The 16,607-nt window shown below is 40.1% G+C and overlaps 1 long non-coding RNA gene across 1 annotated transcript in view; it reads left to right on the plus strand.

The window, feature by feature from the left end:
• Positions 1-4,024: 4,024 nt before the first annotated feature.
• LOC140690255 (uncharacterized) overlaps positions 4,025-16,607 on the plus strand; it is a 45,596-nt gene continuing 33,013 nt past the window's right edge. The window contains exons 1-3 of the long non-coding RNA XR_012065462.1: positions 4,025-4,075; positions 6,786-6,841; positions 14,705-14,809. This is a non-coding gene — a long non-coding RNA (uncharacterized lncRNA). The remainder of the gene's footprint in view (positions 4,076-6,785; positions 6,842-14,704; positions 14,810-16,607) is intronic.

Here is a 16,607-nt window from a genome sequence, read left to right on the forward strand (position 1 = left end):
CACAATGGAATACTACTCAGCCATAAAAAAGAATAAAATAACACCATTTGCAGCAACATGGATGGGACTGGAGGTCATCATTCTAAGTGAAGCCAGGAGTAGAAAGAAAAGTAACATATAATATTGCTTATATGTGGACTCTAAAAAAAAAGACACAGATGAACTTATTTACAAAACAAAAACAGACTTACAGACTTATGGTTACTAGATGTAAAGGGGATAGGAGGGGATAAATTGGGAGTTTGAAATTTGCATATACTAACTATTATATATATAAAATAGATAATAAGTATATGCTGTATAGCACAGAGAAATATATTCAATATCTTATAGTAACCTATAATGAAAAAGAATATGAAAATGAATATATGTATGTATATATATGACTGAAACATTATTCTGTATACCAGAAATTGACACAAATTATAAACTGACTATACTTCAATTGAATCTCTTGGAATGTCAAAAAAAAAAGCTTCATAGATAAGTCTGAATTATTTTATGTTGGTATTTTGTTGTATCAAATATTGCTTAGCATGAAATTATATAAAGTTTGAATCAGAGCAAAATAATGTCAATACTATTATTAATTAAGCCATTGTTGGCAGACTCAAATAATTTTGCAGTAAGAGGTTTAATTCTTTTTATATGCATCTTAACAGGTATAAATTTATGGCTCAAAAAATGAAAAAGTGATTTTTAACCTTGTATTATAAATAAAGAAGTTAATTATTGTCTCAGATGTCTTTTTTTTTATTGAAATATAGTCAGTTCACAATGTGTCCATTTCTGGTGTACAGCACAATGTTTCAGTCATGCATGACTATACATGTATTTGTTTTCATATTCTTTTTCATCATAAGCTACTACAAGTTATCAAATATAGTTAGTTCCCTGTGCTATGCAATGTAAACTTGTTTATCTATTTTATGATACTAGTCAGTATCTGCAAATCTCGAACTCCCAATTTATCCCTTCCGACCCCCTTGCTCCCTGGTAACCATAAGTTTGTTTTCTATGTCTGTGAGTCTGTTTCTGTTTTATAAATAAGTTCATTTGTCTTTTTTTTTTTTTAAGATTCCACATATGAGTGATATCATATGGTATTTTTCTTTTTCTTCCTGGCTTACTTCACTTAGAATGACATTCTCCAGGGCCATCCATGTTGCTGCAAATGGCATTATTTTATTATTTTTATGGCTGAGTGGTATTCCATTATATAAATATACTGCAACTTCTTTATCCAGTCATCTGTCAATGGACATTTAGGTTGTTTCCATGTCTGGGCTATTGTAGTGCTGCTATGAACATTGGGGTGCAGGTGTCTTTTTGAATTAAAGTTTTCTCTGGATATATGACTAGGAGTGGGATTGCTATATGGTAAATCTATTTTTAGTTTTTTGATTAATCTCCATACTGTTTTCCACAACAGCTGCACCAAACTGCAGTCCCACCAACAGTGTAGGTTTTGACTGGTGTGAGGTGATAGATACCTCATTATCGTTTTGATTTGCATTTCTCTAATAATTAGTGATATTGAGCATTTTTTTTCATGTGTCTATTGGCCATTTGTATGTCTTCATTGGAGAATTGCTTGTTTAGGTCTTCTGTCCATTTTTGGATTGGGCTGTTTATTTTTTTCTTACTGAGTTTTATGAGCTGTTTGTATATTCTGGAAATCAAGCCCTTGTCAGTCTCATCTTTTGCAAATATTTTCTCCCATTCCATAGGTTGTCATTTTGTTTTGCAAATGGTTTCCTTTGCTGTGTAAAAGCTTGTTAGTTTAATTAGGTACCATTTGTTTGTTTTTGCTTTTATTTCTATGTCTTGGGTAGACTGCTCTAGGAGAACATTGCTGAGATGTATGTGAGATAATGTTTTGCCTATGTTTTCTTTTAGGAGATTTACTGTGTCTTGTCTTACATTTAAGTCTTTAAGCCATTTTGAGTTTATTTTTGTGTGTATGGTGTGAGGGAGTATTCTAACTTCATTGATTTACATGCAGCTGTCTAGTTTTCCCAACACCCATTTGCTGAAGAGACTATCTTTATTCCATTGTATGTTGTTGCCTCCTTTGTCAAAGATTAATTGACCAAAAGTTTGTGGGTTCATTTTTGGACACTCTGTTCTGTTCCATTGATCCATATGTCTGTTTTTGTACCAATACCGTGTTATTTTGATTACAGTGTCTCTGTAGTATTGTTTGAAGTCTAGGAGGGTTATTCCTCCAGCTTCATTCTTTTTCTTCAGTAATGCTTTGGCAATTCTGGGTCTTTTGTGGTTCCATGTAAATTTTAATATGATTTGTTCTAGTTCGTTGAAAAAATGTCCTGGGTAATTTGATAGAGGTTGCATTAAATCTGTAGATTGCCTTGGGCAGTATGGCCATTTTAACGATATTGATTCTTCCAATCCAGGAATGTGGGATACCTTTCCATTTCTTTAAGTCTTCTTTAATTTCCTTAATCAATGTTTTGTAGTTTTCTACGTATAAGTCTTTCACCTTCTCAGTCAGATTTATTCCTAGGTATTTTATTACTTTGGGTGCTATTTTAAAAGGGATCGTTTCTTTACTTTCTTTTCCTGTTGCTTCATATAATATAAAGAATCAACAGGGAAAGTTAAAGAAATGCAACTGATTTTTATACATTAATCTTGTATCCTGCTACCTTGCTGAATTCTTTTATAGCTCTAGTAGTTTTTGTGTGGAGCTTTTAGAGTTTTCTGTATACAGTATCATGTCATCGGCATACAGTGACAGTTTTACCTCTCCTTTTCCAATTTGGATCCTTTTGTTTCTTTTTCTTGCCTGATTGCTGTGGCTAGGACTTCCAAGACTATGTTGACTAGAAGTGATGAGAATGGACAACTTTGTCTTGTCCCAGATTTTAGTGGGAAGATTTTCAGTTTTTCACCATTGAGTCCTATGCTGGTTGTAGTTTTGTCATAATAGCTTTTATTATGTTGAGATATGTTCCCTCTGTACCCATTTTGGTAAGGGTTTTTATCATAAATGAGTGTTGAATTTTATCAAATTCTTTTTCTGCATCTGTTGAGATGATCATGTGGTTTTTGTCCTTTCTTTTGTGGATGTGGTATATCACACTGATTGATTTGCGTATGTTGAACCATCCTTGTGTTCCTGGGATGAACCCAACTTGATCATGGCATATGATCTTTTTTATGTGCTGTTGGATTGTTTGCTGATATTTTGTTGAGGATTTTTACACCTATGTTCATCAGAGATATTGGCTTGTAATTTTCTTTTTTGGTAGTGTCTTTGTCTGGTTTTGATATCAGGGTGATGGTGGCTTCATAGAGTGAGTTTGGGAGTACTCCTTCCTTTTCAATCTTCTTGAAGAGTTTGAGAAGGACCAGTATGAGTTCTTCTTTGTATGTTTGGTAGAATTCCTCAGTGCAGCCATCCAGTCCTGGACTTCTGTTTGCAGGGAGGTTTTTTATTGCTAATTCTATTTCATTTCTAGTGATCAGTTTGTTCAATTGGTCAGTTTCTTCTTGATTCAGTCTTGGTGGACTATATGTTTCCAGAAAGTTGTCCATTTCTTCTAGGTTACCCAATTTGTTTCCATATTGTTAGTTCTCAGATGCTTATTTTAATAATTGCCTTCAAGATAGCTATCAGAAAAACACAGTTGAGATTTTGTCATTAGGATTTGTGTTTTCTGCATAAAAATTATCTAAGTTCAAAGGTAAATATTCATTAGCATTCTGTATCTCAATCTAATGAATTCCTATGACAGCATTTCTAGTATGACTTCTCCATATGAGGTTTGGAATACTCTAACCTGATTTTGGAGGTAGAGCTGATTATCTAGAGATTGAGATAGAGCTGATCATTAACTTTCTCCTCCACCTAATCTCTCACCTTTAATAGGCTTAAATCCCATACAATGTGGTTCCTCAGTTCTTTGGGAACCTTTGTCAGATGTATTAATCAGCTTTTGGTATGTACCAAAAATTCTTAGTGGTTTGCAATAACAAAACATTTGCATCTTGCCTACAGATTGGCTGGGCAGCTGTGGCACCTCTACTCTGAGCTGTGAGTCAGGTTCAGGTATGTTCCATGGGTCTTTCATTCTGGGATACCGTAATCCCAGATTGTGTGGAATACCACAAACCATAGTGAAACAGAGACAGGTTGCCTCATCCTGCTAGCTGCCTGGGGAATGTTGGGGACTCTAAAGTCTTCTTTTTTTAATAAAATCTTTATTGATAATAGTTTTAATTTTATGCAAAAGTTGCTAAGGTAGTACAGAGAGTTCCTATATACCCAACACCATGTTTCTCTTATTATCAACATCTTACATTAATATGATACTTTTGTCACAATTAATGAACCAATATTGATGCATTATTATTATCCTAAGATTTTTTTTTTATGACTCAGAGTCAGTCTCATTTAAGAGAAAAAAAAGTCACAGTCTCTTTTAATCCAGGCAAGGCTGCTTCGGGACCTAAAGTTCTCTGAAATACTATTAAAATTTTGTGTGTGTGTGATTCAAGTTATTTTCATGAGGGAACAGCCATATCCACATCATTTTCAGGTCATTCCTCCCTTTCTATGGATTTAATTACAGGTACTTTGAGTTTTTCAAGCTTTGTGGAACCTAGTCCTTATCTCTTTTCTATGAGATGTTTTGTCCAGATGAAGAAATTTACTGGATCCATTCAGAGGTTTTACAGAGAGTATAATAGTGATTTTTATTTGAACTTTGTCCTGAGAGTGGGTCTTTTTGAGGGTTTTAATCAGCCTTTGTGGCTTTAAACATTTCTCAATTTTTCTTGTTCTATTTGAAGATGAGAAACAGTTCTATTATTCAAATTTGCAAATCTTGGAATTTACAGAGTCACTGCTCTTTCATCCCTGCTTACAAGCAGGTCAGTTCCTTCTTGAAAGACCTTATCAAAGGCAGCAACAGACTCATGCTAGTAACAGTCTATCTTGAAATCTCTTCACCCAAAACCACACATTCATGAGATACATCTTCTGTCTTCAAGTTATCTTAGGTGACAGTTTTACCAACTATGGCTACTACATTATATGGATTGTCATTTTTCCAGTTTCCAACACTTTCTTACTGCTTACTGTTCAGTCCCAAGGCCAAGGACACATTTTAAGTTTTTGTCTAAGTGATGTCACATTTTTCAGGACAAATTTCTATGGTAGTCAACTTTTACTGCAATGAAGTTGTGTAATTAAACAACCCCCAGATCTCCATGACTTATTAAACAAAGGCATCTTGCTCATGGATTTAGGCTGCCTGCAGTGGCTCTGCCTCAAACCTACAGGTGGTTCAGCTCTGCTTCTCTGCCCCTACTCCAGGACTCAGGCCGAAGGAGGGGGCCCTTCTTATGGCAAAGGGCAGGGATGCAAAAGGCTAAGCCAAACCACACAAGTGCAATTTTAGCCTCTGCTCACATTTTATTGACCAAAGCAAGTCACACGGTCAGACATAACATCAATGGAGGGAGGCAAGGAGAGAGCAGATAGTTATATAACAGTAATGCAATCGACTTCACCAGGCAAAAGTCTGGCCTCCAACATTCACCATTCAGGTGGTCCCTAAAATATAGGGGAGCAGGGAACGGAGGGATACAAATATGGTTAGGGAAATTTTTTTTACGTATGCTGTCCCTTAAAGTTCTAATCCCCTTTTTCCTCCCCCTTAAAAAGCTTCTTTACCTAAAAGACCAGCCAGAGCTGGGCTGCATCAGTATCTAATTTCTGAGAGGACTGCATAGACTTTTCGGCCACCCACCTGAGTACTCCTCGGCCCTCCCAAAGGCTGCTGTCTTGCTTGTCACCGGTTGTGTCCAGCTCCAAATGACCCAGAGATTTCTCTCCCAGCCCTGCTACCTCTGCTGCATATGAGAGTCCTCTCCTAGCACTCTCTTCTAAGTGAGAAGATCCTTTTGGAAAGCAGTTGACAACGTGCTAATAGGTCTCCAAGTTCTTCCCTGGCCTCGGGCAGAGGGGAGAACTGAGGACAGAGTCGCTCAGGCGTGGTCCTGGCACCACAGAGGCACCTTTGTGCCGCTCCGCCTTGGGTCCTGGGCAGCAGGCCTAGCCAGCCTTGTGATCCCTTTGCTCTTCTCAGTGGCCCCCCTCATCATTCCCACTGACTCTTTCAGGCCGTCGTCACCTCTAGCCTGGCTTCCTACGACAATCTTTGAGCCTGGTTATACCTCCTGCCTGCCTATCTCCAAACCACTCTTCATTCAGAGTAATCCAGAGTAATCTTTCTAGAGTGAGAATTTGATCTTGTGGCTCTCTCGATTTAAATCTTCCAATGTTTTTACATTGTACCTTTAGTAAATAAAAAGTGGCTTTCCGTGTGTGCCCCTCCTTAACCTGTCCAAAAATATTCAGCTTTCGTAAAGGATCAAGTTTCTTCCACCCACTCAGACTCCCACATTGCAGGCTCCTGGATACAAGTGAGATGGCCCTGGCCATTCTGCTGGGCAGGCCTCCTGGGCAGCAGAGTAGGCCTAAAAGCCTAAGTGCCCCACACGCTGGCCCTCACTCCAGCCCAACCTCCACGCACTACCCCTGGCCTCCCCAAAGCGGGAAATGACTGCTGACAAGAATGTAATCACACTGCTGGATAAATGTGTCAGCTCCACAAATTGTGAAACTCAAGGCTGTGCCCACTTGATTCTGTCTCTGTGATATCAGGAAGTAAAGAAAGAGCTGCTGGGAAGTCAGTGAAGAGGGGAAAAAAGTTAACATTTCAGGAATTTAAAAAAAAATTTATCTTTTATAGGGTTCCAGAAACTAGAAACACTTCCTGTTCGAGGTGGAAGTAGATGACTTCATGAGGTACCTTCTTAGAATTCTCCGGCAGCATTGCTGCGAGGTGGAAGATACCCTTCAGTACTCCTTCCATTTCTTGTGTTGGACATGAAGAAGTGAAGGGGCCCAAGCATAGTCACAAAATTAGTAGCACTGTCAGCAATTATCCATAAAAGTCCTGTTTACTCATTAACAGATCCCTCTTCCTTGGACCAAATTACTGTTCTCTTCGGAAATTGTTTTAATCAAGCTTTTTTTCTTTTGTTTTCAAGTAACAAACACATCAAGCTAACTCAAGCAAAGCAGTGTGCTTATTTTACAAAAGGAATTCCACAGGGTAGAATCCTTGTGGTAAGGGTTGTAGGGTATCCTCTAAAACTCAAGGTCGGGAAAGGGGGCCTTATGAGTAACTGAAATGAGGGATTGGCTATTACAGTAAAAACTAAAGCCAAATCTGAGTGGTATGTATTGGTATTGATGTTTTCCTATAATTAATTCTAGACCAAATGCTGGACTTGTCAAATACCAGCTGCATCCAGCTTCTCTTTCTTCCGGAAACTGACCCTCCCACCACTTCCTATGCAGTGAGCCAGCTCGTAATTGTTCCCTGCACATGGCAGCCACTGGTGGAACCAGTCGAGGGCATATGATCCAAAGGCAATTTATCCATTACTGGCAAGAAACCCATGAGATGGGTCGGTGCAAAGGTCTTACCTCAGAGGTATCAGTGGTAGTTAGCCAAACCAATTAGATTAGCCAAGCTTTTGGACTTGGAAATATGGAAAGATTGACCAGTGAGTAATAAAGGTAAATGGAACCAATTTCCAGAGAGACACAGATGGCTTAGTTTAGAGACCATGTTGCCTCAGTGAGCTGGAGAGAGTCACTGGCCTCTAGCACTGTCTTTTCCAGTTCTCGTTTATAGGTGTCTGGTTTGCTAGAGTTGTTATAATGAAGTACCACAGACTAAGTGGCTTAACAACAAATATTTATTTTCTCACAGTTCTGGAGGCTTGAAATCTGATACCAAGGTGTCGGCAGAGTTGGTTTCTCTTTGGCTCACAGATGGCTGTCTTCTCCCTGGGTCTTCACAGTGTTTTCGCTCAGTACATGTCTGTGTTCTAATCTCCTCTTTATAAGGATACCAGTCATATTCGATTAGGGCCCATGTAATGACTTCTTTTTCACTTAATTACCTCTTTAAAGATCCTGTCTCCAAATACAGTCACATTCTGAGGGAATAAGGGTTCGGACTTAAGTGTATAAATTTGAGGGGGCCCAGCTCAGTTCGTAACAGTGCCACCTCCCTTTTCTTAAGTGTCTTATGTAAGTCTGTGCAATCAAAAGAACCTAACAAACTGTATTAGACTGCTGTGTTGTGAGCAGCAGAGAAGAGGGAATTTATTGGCTCTAGTGACTGAAAAGTCAGGAGTATCACTATCTTTAAGCATGTCTGAATCCCCAGAACTCAGTGTCATTTGATTTGTCAGAGCTCCGGCAGGAAATAAATGGCTCCATCTGTCCTTTAAAAAGAGGACTCCTTACAAAGATGAGGGCAGGATTTAGGAAAATTACAAGAGATATTGAAGTACTAGAGCAAGTAACAGCTAATAGTGGGACAGAGTTACCATCTGCAGGCCTGAAGGAGTAAAGCAAATATGATTACTGGAACCTGGAGACAGCAAGTTGTGTGAACAGGTCGCCTGACAGAAGCCATTTCCTTCAGTAGACAGACACAGCCTGAAGAGATCCCACAGAAAGGGAATGGGAAATAAATCATCTAATGTCTCTGATCGCCTCACAGCACTCCTAGCTAGAAGTCAGAGGGAAAAAGAGGTTGATAGAGTCCATTTAGGCAGCTGGTAGAGAGGAGGAGAGACAAGATCTGGGGGCAGATGGAAAATACCCAACACCATTTGGTCTTGCTCTCCATCTTCTGTGTTGGTGTCCTTCTAAGCAGGGTCTCAGCCTATCACCCTTACAGCTTGCGGTCTATGGGAAGAAGGCTTCACTTGCCCAGGTTTTTCCAACAGAAACCCAGAATTTATTCTCGTTAGCTTGGCTTATATTACCAAACTCATCTCTGTTTCGATCTATATTTATGCTCATCTCTAAATCACTGTGGGCAAAGGACTGCTGAGCAGGTCATGATCACCTGAATACTGTTGGACCTAGGAGGACAGTGTCAATCCCATAGAAGCACATAGTGTGGAATGTGTGAGAGAGGAAAAGTCAGGTGTTGTTAACAGAAGGAGGGGGACTACATAGAGGCTGGATAGGCAGAAACAGTATATGAACACTACATTACCCAGGCTATTCAGTCCAACCCTTGGTAAAAGGTAATGACTGATTGCATTGATTGGATGCAGTATGTTTTGAGAACTATTCATTGCACATAGTTGGAGTCCAATAGACATTTGCAAAAATCTGCTGGAATATAAATGTTAATAACCTATGGACAGAATTATTTTGCAGGTGACTAGGAGACATTTCTGAATCCAGAGGATATTTTTTCCACTTCTAATCTTTATAGCAATCTTTATGAATATTGACTTACAATTATTAACATCTTGTTTGTAGAAATCTATGTTTACATCCAAACACTGCCTCTTTCAGTATTCTGAATTATTTTGTAAACCCTGTTTATTTGCTTTCATTAGACCACAGTCTTGAGAATTTCTGACTTGTTTACACACATCAGCAAGTATTTTTTTTAGACTCATTTAGCAAAAGATCATCATGAAAGAAACTGAAGTAAGATTAGTGAACAATTTAAATTTAACTATTAATAGGACTTCTTTGTTTCCACTCATTAAAGATGGTTATCAGTGTTGCTAAGAGCTGTTTATTAAACTGATAAAAATGAATATTGTCTTTAAAAAGTCAAGTTGCCTTTATCTGATCTTAAAGGTGAGCTTGTAAAATTAATTCTTTTGGTGTTTGCTTTGTCATTCAAGCATATCTTTTCTTCTGTGCACACCTACTGGTTTTTTTGTTCAGCTCCAGCAAGTTTTTGGCAGTAGTTCTGTCAATGGCTCTTTGGATAAGAAGCCCTGCCAGTTGAGCTTAAGCAACATTTTGCAGAGAGTGGGAGCAGGGAGTCAGATTGGGCTGACATTGAAAAATCAAAGAAATTCCAAAGTATAAGGATCACTATTTTTAGAGTTTTAATGCCATTGAAAGTTTCAGATGGAAAACTTTCTCTTTATGTCCCCCATATTCTGGAAAGCGATGATTTTATTGATTTAGACCATAAATACTTATGCAGACAAGAGAAGCATGGACCCCCACCTTAATAGAACTTAAACTCCTGTGTAGGGGTCCCCCAAAATGTGGATGATAGGGGTTGCCATGGTATGTGCAGGTATCCATGTGTAAATGTGTGCAGGGTGGTGCGCCTGCTGCGCGTTCATCCTTGTACAGGACACGCCAGGGAGAATAGGAGAGAAAGCCTGAAGTTCTGTCATCTGTGCTGACAAAGGCAAGCATATAAAGAGCTTCCCAAATCTCACACATTCAATCTTGGAATACATGACACACAGCAAGAGCAGATTTAACTTCTTTGTCATCTCTTACATAGGCATTTTATCTGTCTAAATCCGTGCCTCTTGTATTAAGCCTTTCTGATCATTCCATCTCAGGGTGATCTTATGGCCCCCTTTCTTTCAACTCCTATAGTGCTTAGATTTGACTATATGCTCCCTCATAGTATTATCTGATTTTTAGATGTCTCCCTAGGCTCCTTGAGGGCAGGGACCAGATTCAATGCCTTTTTACATCCCCAATGGCCTGTATTCTGGGGTAAGCAGGAGCTCTATAATCACTGACTAAAATAGCAGAAATACTTTGCTCAGGTTAGTATTAAACTTAGTTTGCATTCTCGGGCCATAAACCACCCAGTAATTAGAGGGTCATTTGTATAGAAAGAGCCTTGAATGTAACAGTAATGAAATAGGGCATGTCTGGTGGCTGGAGGAAATAGAGCAAGCCTAAGAAAAATCTAATAAATTAGGTCAAAACTACCCCAGAGAACATCACAGCTGAAAGAGTTTATACAAAACTCATTGGTGCACAAGCCCTCATTTTACAGAAAGGAAACCAGGGCCCTTAGAAGCTGTGCCTTGCTCAAGGTCACGCTGCAGTGATAGAGCCCAGACCAGTAACTACTGTTGTTGACCAGGTTATTTGGTGAAGAGTCCAACTGGGAATCAACTAGATGTAAGTTCAACTCTGTGTTTCCCAAGTCATTATATTAGGTAACTACCATTTTTCAAACCTTTTAAGGCGTTGTGTCGGGTGTTTCTTACACAGTAATACATTATTTCATTCAATCTTTACAGCCCATCTGAAGGAGAGACTGTAGCAGTCAGGGCTCCTCTTGAGAAACAAAACCAGTAGGAGACATATATTAGGAGATATGTTTATTAGAGAAATGCAAATCAAAACATCCATGAGATATCACTCCACACCTGTCAGAATAGCTGTCATCAGAAAATCTACGAAGAACAACTGTTAGCGAGGATGTGGAGAAAAGGGAACCCTTGTACACTGTTGGTGGGGATGCAAATGGTACAGCCACTATGGTAAACAGTGTGGAGGTTCCTCAAAAAAATGAAAATAAAACTACCATATGATCCAACAGTTCCACTCCAAAGAAAACAAAAACACTAATTCAAAAAGATACATGCACCCCAATGTTCATGGCAGCATTATTTACAGTAGCCAAGATACGGAAGCAACCAAATACCCATCAACAAACAAATGGATAAAGAAAATGTGGCATATATATTTATATGTATATTATATGTATATGTGTATATATATTATTCAGTCATCAAATAAGAAGGAAATTCTGCCATTTGCAGCAACGTGGATGGACCTAGAGAATATTATGCTTAGTGAAATAAGTCAGACCAACAAAGACAAATACTCTATGATATCACTTATACCTAGAATCTAAAAAATAATACAAATAAATGTATATACAAAACAAAAACAGACTTACTGATATAGGAAACTAGTAGTTACCAAAGGGGAGAGGGAAGTGAGGAGGGACAAATTAGGGTATGAGATTAAGAGATACAAATTATTATGTATAAAATAGATAAGCAACAAGAATATATTGTATAGCACAGGGAATTGTAGCCATTATCTTATAAGTTTTAATGGAGTATAATCTGTCACCATTGCAGACCTCCTGCTGTGTACCTCTACCCACCCTTGCCTCCTTATGTTACTCTCAGCAGGTGACTTTGCCAATCCCTTGCAGAAAGCTTGAAAGCGAGCAGACAGTATTTCCCTCAACTTCTTTGTTGACCAGCTCCTGCTTTTCCACTAAAACCTTCCTGTATCTGCCACTTTCTTTACTTCCTTCCTCCACTCTCAGAAAGAAGGGGTGTTCTTTCTTCTCTTATTCCAGGTGAATCAGACCCCCCCCCCATTCTCTATCATTTCCTTTCTAGAGTTTTAGACTCTTTCACAAGATCCTACCCAAGAACCTTTAAAGAAGTTCAAGTCTTGCCCATCAGGCAGTAAGGAAGGGAAGACAGAGAGAGGAGGGAAGGGGAAGGGAGACAGGAAGGGGACAAACTCGTCTAGTTATTGTCTTGCCTCCTATCCTCAGAAAGGCTTCCTAGGACAGCTGTCCTCATGTCTTTCCCTCTGTGTGAACACACTGCAATTTGCCTTTTGCTTCCACCATTTCACTAAAGATACGTTTGCTAAGATTACCAATGACCTTCCAATTGCTAAATCCAATTAATATTTTCCATTCCTCATCCAACTTGACACTGTCTCTTTAAAAAAACACTTCCTAATTTCCAGAACACCACACACTCCTCATTCTCCCCGCCTCCTGACAGATTCTCATCAGAATCCTTCATTGACTTTCTCCTTTGTCCTGCCCCCGAAGCTTCTGTCCTGACTCTTGTTTTCTTCTCATTCTGTACCTTCTTCCAATGATATCCAGGCCTCACCAGGACCTTTAATGGCTCCTTTCTCCCGGAGACAGAGACGACTAGAGCCTATATGAGTTGCTGCAGCCGTGTAGCCCAGGGTATTTATTTTTCTAGGCAACACCTTTCACCCACTGCTTAGAACCTTCATCCCACTCCCTGGAACAGGATCCCTACTCTGCTAAGCTTCTCTGCATGCATGACTTATTTAGATGATCAGCCTGGTTTTTGAGTCTACTGTAACAAGAACAAAATTATTAATGCATGAGTCCTTCCAACCTTTCCCCTCCTCCTGGCCTCTAAAAGGATCCTGACTTTGCAGGTTTCATTTCTTCTCCCTAACCCTCCAGAGAAACCCCTTCTTGCCTTACCAGACTCCTCTTTGGGGATTTTGTGATGTAGAATAAGGAGGAAGTAGGAGGGAGATAGGACCCGGAGATGTGGGGCTGGGATGGGAAGGCTTTTCAGGACATGTATGAGGGTTGGAAGAGCAGTTTGTGACAAGAGGGAAGTAAATTGGAAAGAGACCAGTTTTAAGAGGTGTTGCTATGGTCTGTATATTCATTCAAAATGTTCAAGAAATGAAAGCAAACAACTTGAATAATTCTGACAGTATTTGGGGGGTTTTGACAGAGTTTACTTGATGGCAACTTTTCTCTAACAATGGACCACGGGGTTTTCCAGACATACCACTCCTCCCCACAAGACTCCAAACTGCACCACGAATTCCCCCTTGGACACCACCCCTACACCTCACACTTCCTCATTTGCCTCGAGGCCAGTCTGTGTGGTCATCTGGTCTTACATGTGAGGCTCTGGGTTCTGAACCTGACCTTCCAGGTCAGTTCTGTCTTCTGAGCTCCAGACCAGTACACGACACTGCTTAGAAGACACTTCACCTAGACGTTTCACAGAACCCTCACAGTCATCTTGTCCCAAAGTTGCCTCTTCATCATCCCTTTGACTAATGTCCCCCCTCTTAGGTCCCGCAGTAAGACATCAACCTCAGTTGAGTCACCCAGTACAGAAGCCTGGATGTCCTCCTTCCCTTTGCTAAGCCTTCTCGTCCAGATGGTCACCAGTCCTCTTCTAATTCTTAAATACATCAACATGCTGAGCTGTTGATGTTTCCTGAACACCTGAAGTTTCTTAAGTTTTTCACATCATACCATTAAGCATTCTTTTGTGTTTGCATTCAGTGTTCTTCTATTCCCAACCTCTGCTCATCTGTTAAACGTTAGACAATATTTAAACTTCATCTCTTCTTCAAAGCCTTCCTTGATTTTCCCACATGGACTGATCGCGTTCTCCTTTATACCACCTTGAACTTACCAGTATTAAGGCAGGTGTCACACTGTGTTGCAGTTATTTTATTTATTCAACTGTTCCTGCTCCTAGATAGTGAAGCCTTCAGGGAAAGCATTGTGTTAAACATCCTATTGTTGAATCTCCAGCACGCAGCATGGTGTCTGGTTTCTAGTAATAGCTCGATAAATAAATACTTATTAATTATGCAAATGAATTAACAGTAAATTTATGAGACAGTCAGGAATCCAAATTAGAGACAGATAAGATAGGCTTCACAGAGTTAAGTAATTTGCCCGAGTTACACAGCTGCTAAGTGACGGAACAGAGTTATAACCTGACCTGTTACTACAAAGCTCATTTTTTTTCACAACAATCCCAACACCTCTTAGCTGGTCAAAGTTCTTCTTATGCTTTAGAAATTTGTTGTAAACGTTCTTCGTTGATAGTGCCAATATTATAAGTCTTAATGGTGACGTTTTTAGGGCATTTTCTTGGAGGTGTCTCAGGGATACAAGAAGCATTTCAGCGATTCTGTTTTCATTGCATGTTTTTGTGCTCATCTTTTAAGTTTTCCCAGATAATTCAAGCACTTAAATCCTTTTTTCTCCATTTATTTAACAAATTCTAGGTGGTGATATTGTTGGAAAGTAGGGTGGACTTGGAATCCCCCAGTTCTACCCATTGTCGTTCAGGGAAGCAGAGGCATCAGTACGAAGGGCGCCCTGAAGCAAAGGTAGGTGGAAGAGCTTATTTTACAGAGAACTAAGGGACCCAGTAGTGCTAGGTGTCTGGGGGGCAGTGTTTTGTGTGCAATAAACCCTCACTGTTACTCAGCAAGGACCTCCCTTTGGGTCTCTCAAGCCATGTGGAACAGCCACTGATGCCCAGTGAGTATTCTTTTTTTGGATTCATTTCTGTAATCGCTGGAAATGTAGCATGTGATGTCTGGGCACATTATCTCAGGAAAGAAAAAATAAACATTTGGCAGTCCACACTATTAAAAAAAAACAAAATAACAGTTGTTTCTCCCCAGTTGGAGGATAGAAAGTACATGAATCAAATCAGAGGTTGTTTTTGTTTTGTTTTGTTTGCTTGTTCACAATATCTCTTTTATTTCACCTGACAAGAATGTGGGGTAATAGAAGGTCACTTCTAGTCATTTAAAAAATTGCACTACTTTCCCAAGTAGTTTGAGGCACCTGTATGCTGTATAAGGGGAGCACAGGTATGGTGTGGCAGTCACCACAGAGAAGCGTCGTTTTGGAATTTTAAAATATGCATGGTTTCTTTCCACCAAGGCTTCTTACAAAACTTTCATTGCCAAATAGACGTTAATCTTTCCAACACCCAAGGAGACCAGGTGAAAGTGTACACTCTCCCAGCGCAAATTTGTTGAACTATTTAGGGAGAACAGACAGCAGCTCACTTGCAGATGGAGTCTGTAGGGAGAAATGTAGTGGAGATTCTAACTCATTTCTTCCACCAACATTTACTGAGCACTTTCTGAGCATCAGCCATGGTGCTGTGTGTCAGGGACACAGAGATTAAACAAACAAACCTGGTCTCTACTCTCAAAACACTTCCAGAGGAGTGGGCAGTCAGAGCAGCTACACACTGACTGCTAAGGGCCACGATGGCTGCAAACCCTGAAACCCTAGGAAGGCACTGAGGGGCACCTTGTAGGATGGGGATGAAGGGAGACTGCCCAGAGGTGCCACCTGGGCTGGGTCTTGAGGACAAATAGAAGGTGGGCCAAGAAGAATATTAAAGGCAGAGGAAGCAGCTCTGCCTTTAATAAATGAAAGAGAGGAAACAAAGCTCCTTCAGGAAATTGTAAACATTTCAGAATGGCAGAAGTAGAAGCTTGGAGGCTGAGAGTGAAGGGTGTGGTATGGGGTGGGGAGCAGATCAGGTGGGACAAAGGTGTGAGCAGGAAAAGAGCAAAGGGAGCTCCATGAAACGGCTTCCGCAGCTCCCTGACAGCAGTAATTGAGCCAAAAGTCTCTGGTGGGACGCAGCCTTTTTCTAGCTTTGCCCGTGTCTCAGAAATAGCCCTGAGAGTCCTTGCCGCAGAGTGCACAGAGCCGTTCCCCTGGGCTGGGGACTCTAGGAGGCAGGGAGATGAGCCCCCACCCACCCCTCCTCCCACGAAGCACTTACTCAGGAGCCTCTTGCTCCCAAAAGGGGATATTCTTCCTGAAGATCCAGCCACTGCAGGTCTTTACTTTCAGTCAAGGTCAGCCATCATCAGCAATTCAACAGCACTGTTGCTCCAAGCTATGGAATAACAATTGGCATGGCACCCCGTGTGATTGTGTACCCACGGGCAGGGACCCAGTACACAGTCTTTCCCAGCTCTTTGTTTCTGATAATTGCTTAGCAAATCCTCACGATGTATTGACTCTGCGGAACTATTGTTTAATGGTAATTGATTGATGCTTAATAAATATTTGTAAGTAATATTTACAATTTGGCTCTGTGAAAAACAGAGGTAAAGGAAATTTAGCAGAGAGAAAAAGTGGGGGCGCTAG

The sequence above is a fragment of the Vicugna pacos genome, chromosome 29 (genome assembly GCF_048564905.1).
Source record: "Vicugna pacos chromosome 29, VicPac4, whole genome shotgun sequence".
In the NCBI taxonomy this organism is placed as follows: domain Eukaryota; kingdom Metazoa; phylum Chordata; class Mammalia; order Artiodactyla; family Camelidae; genus Vicugna; species Vicugna pacos.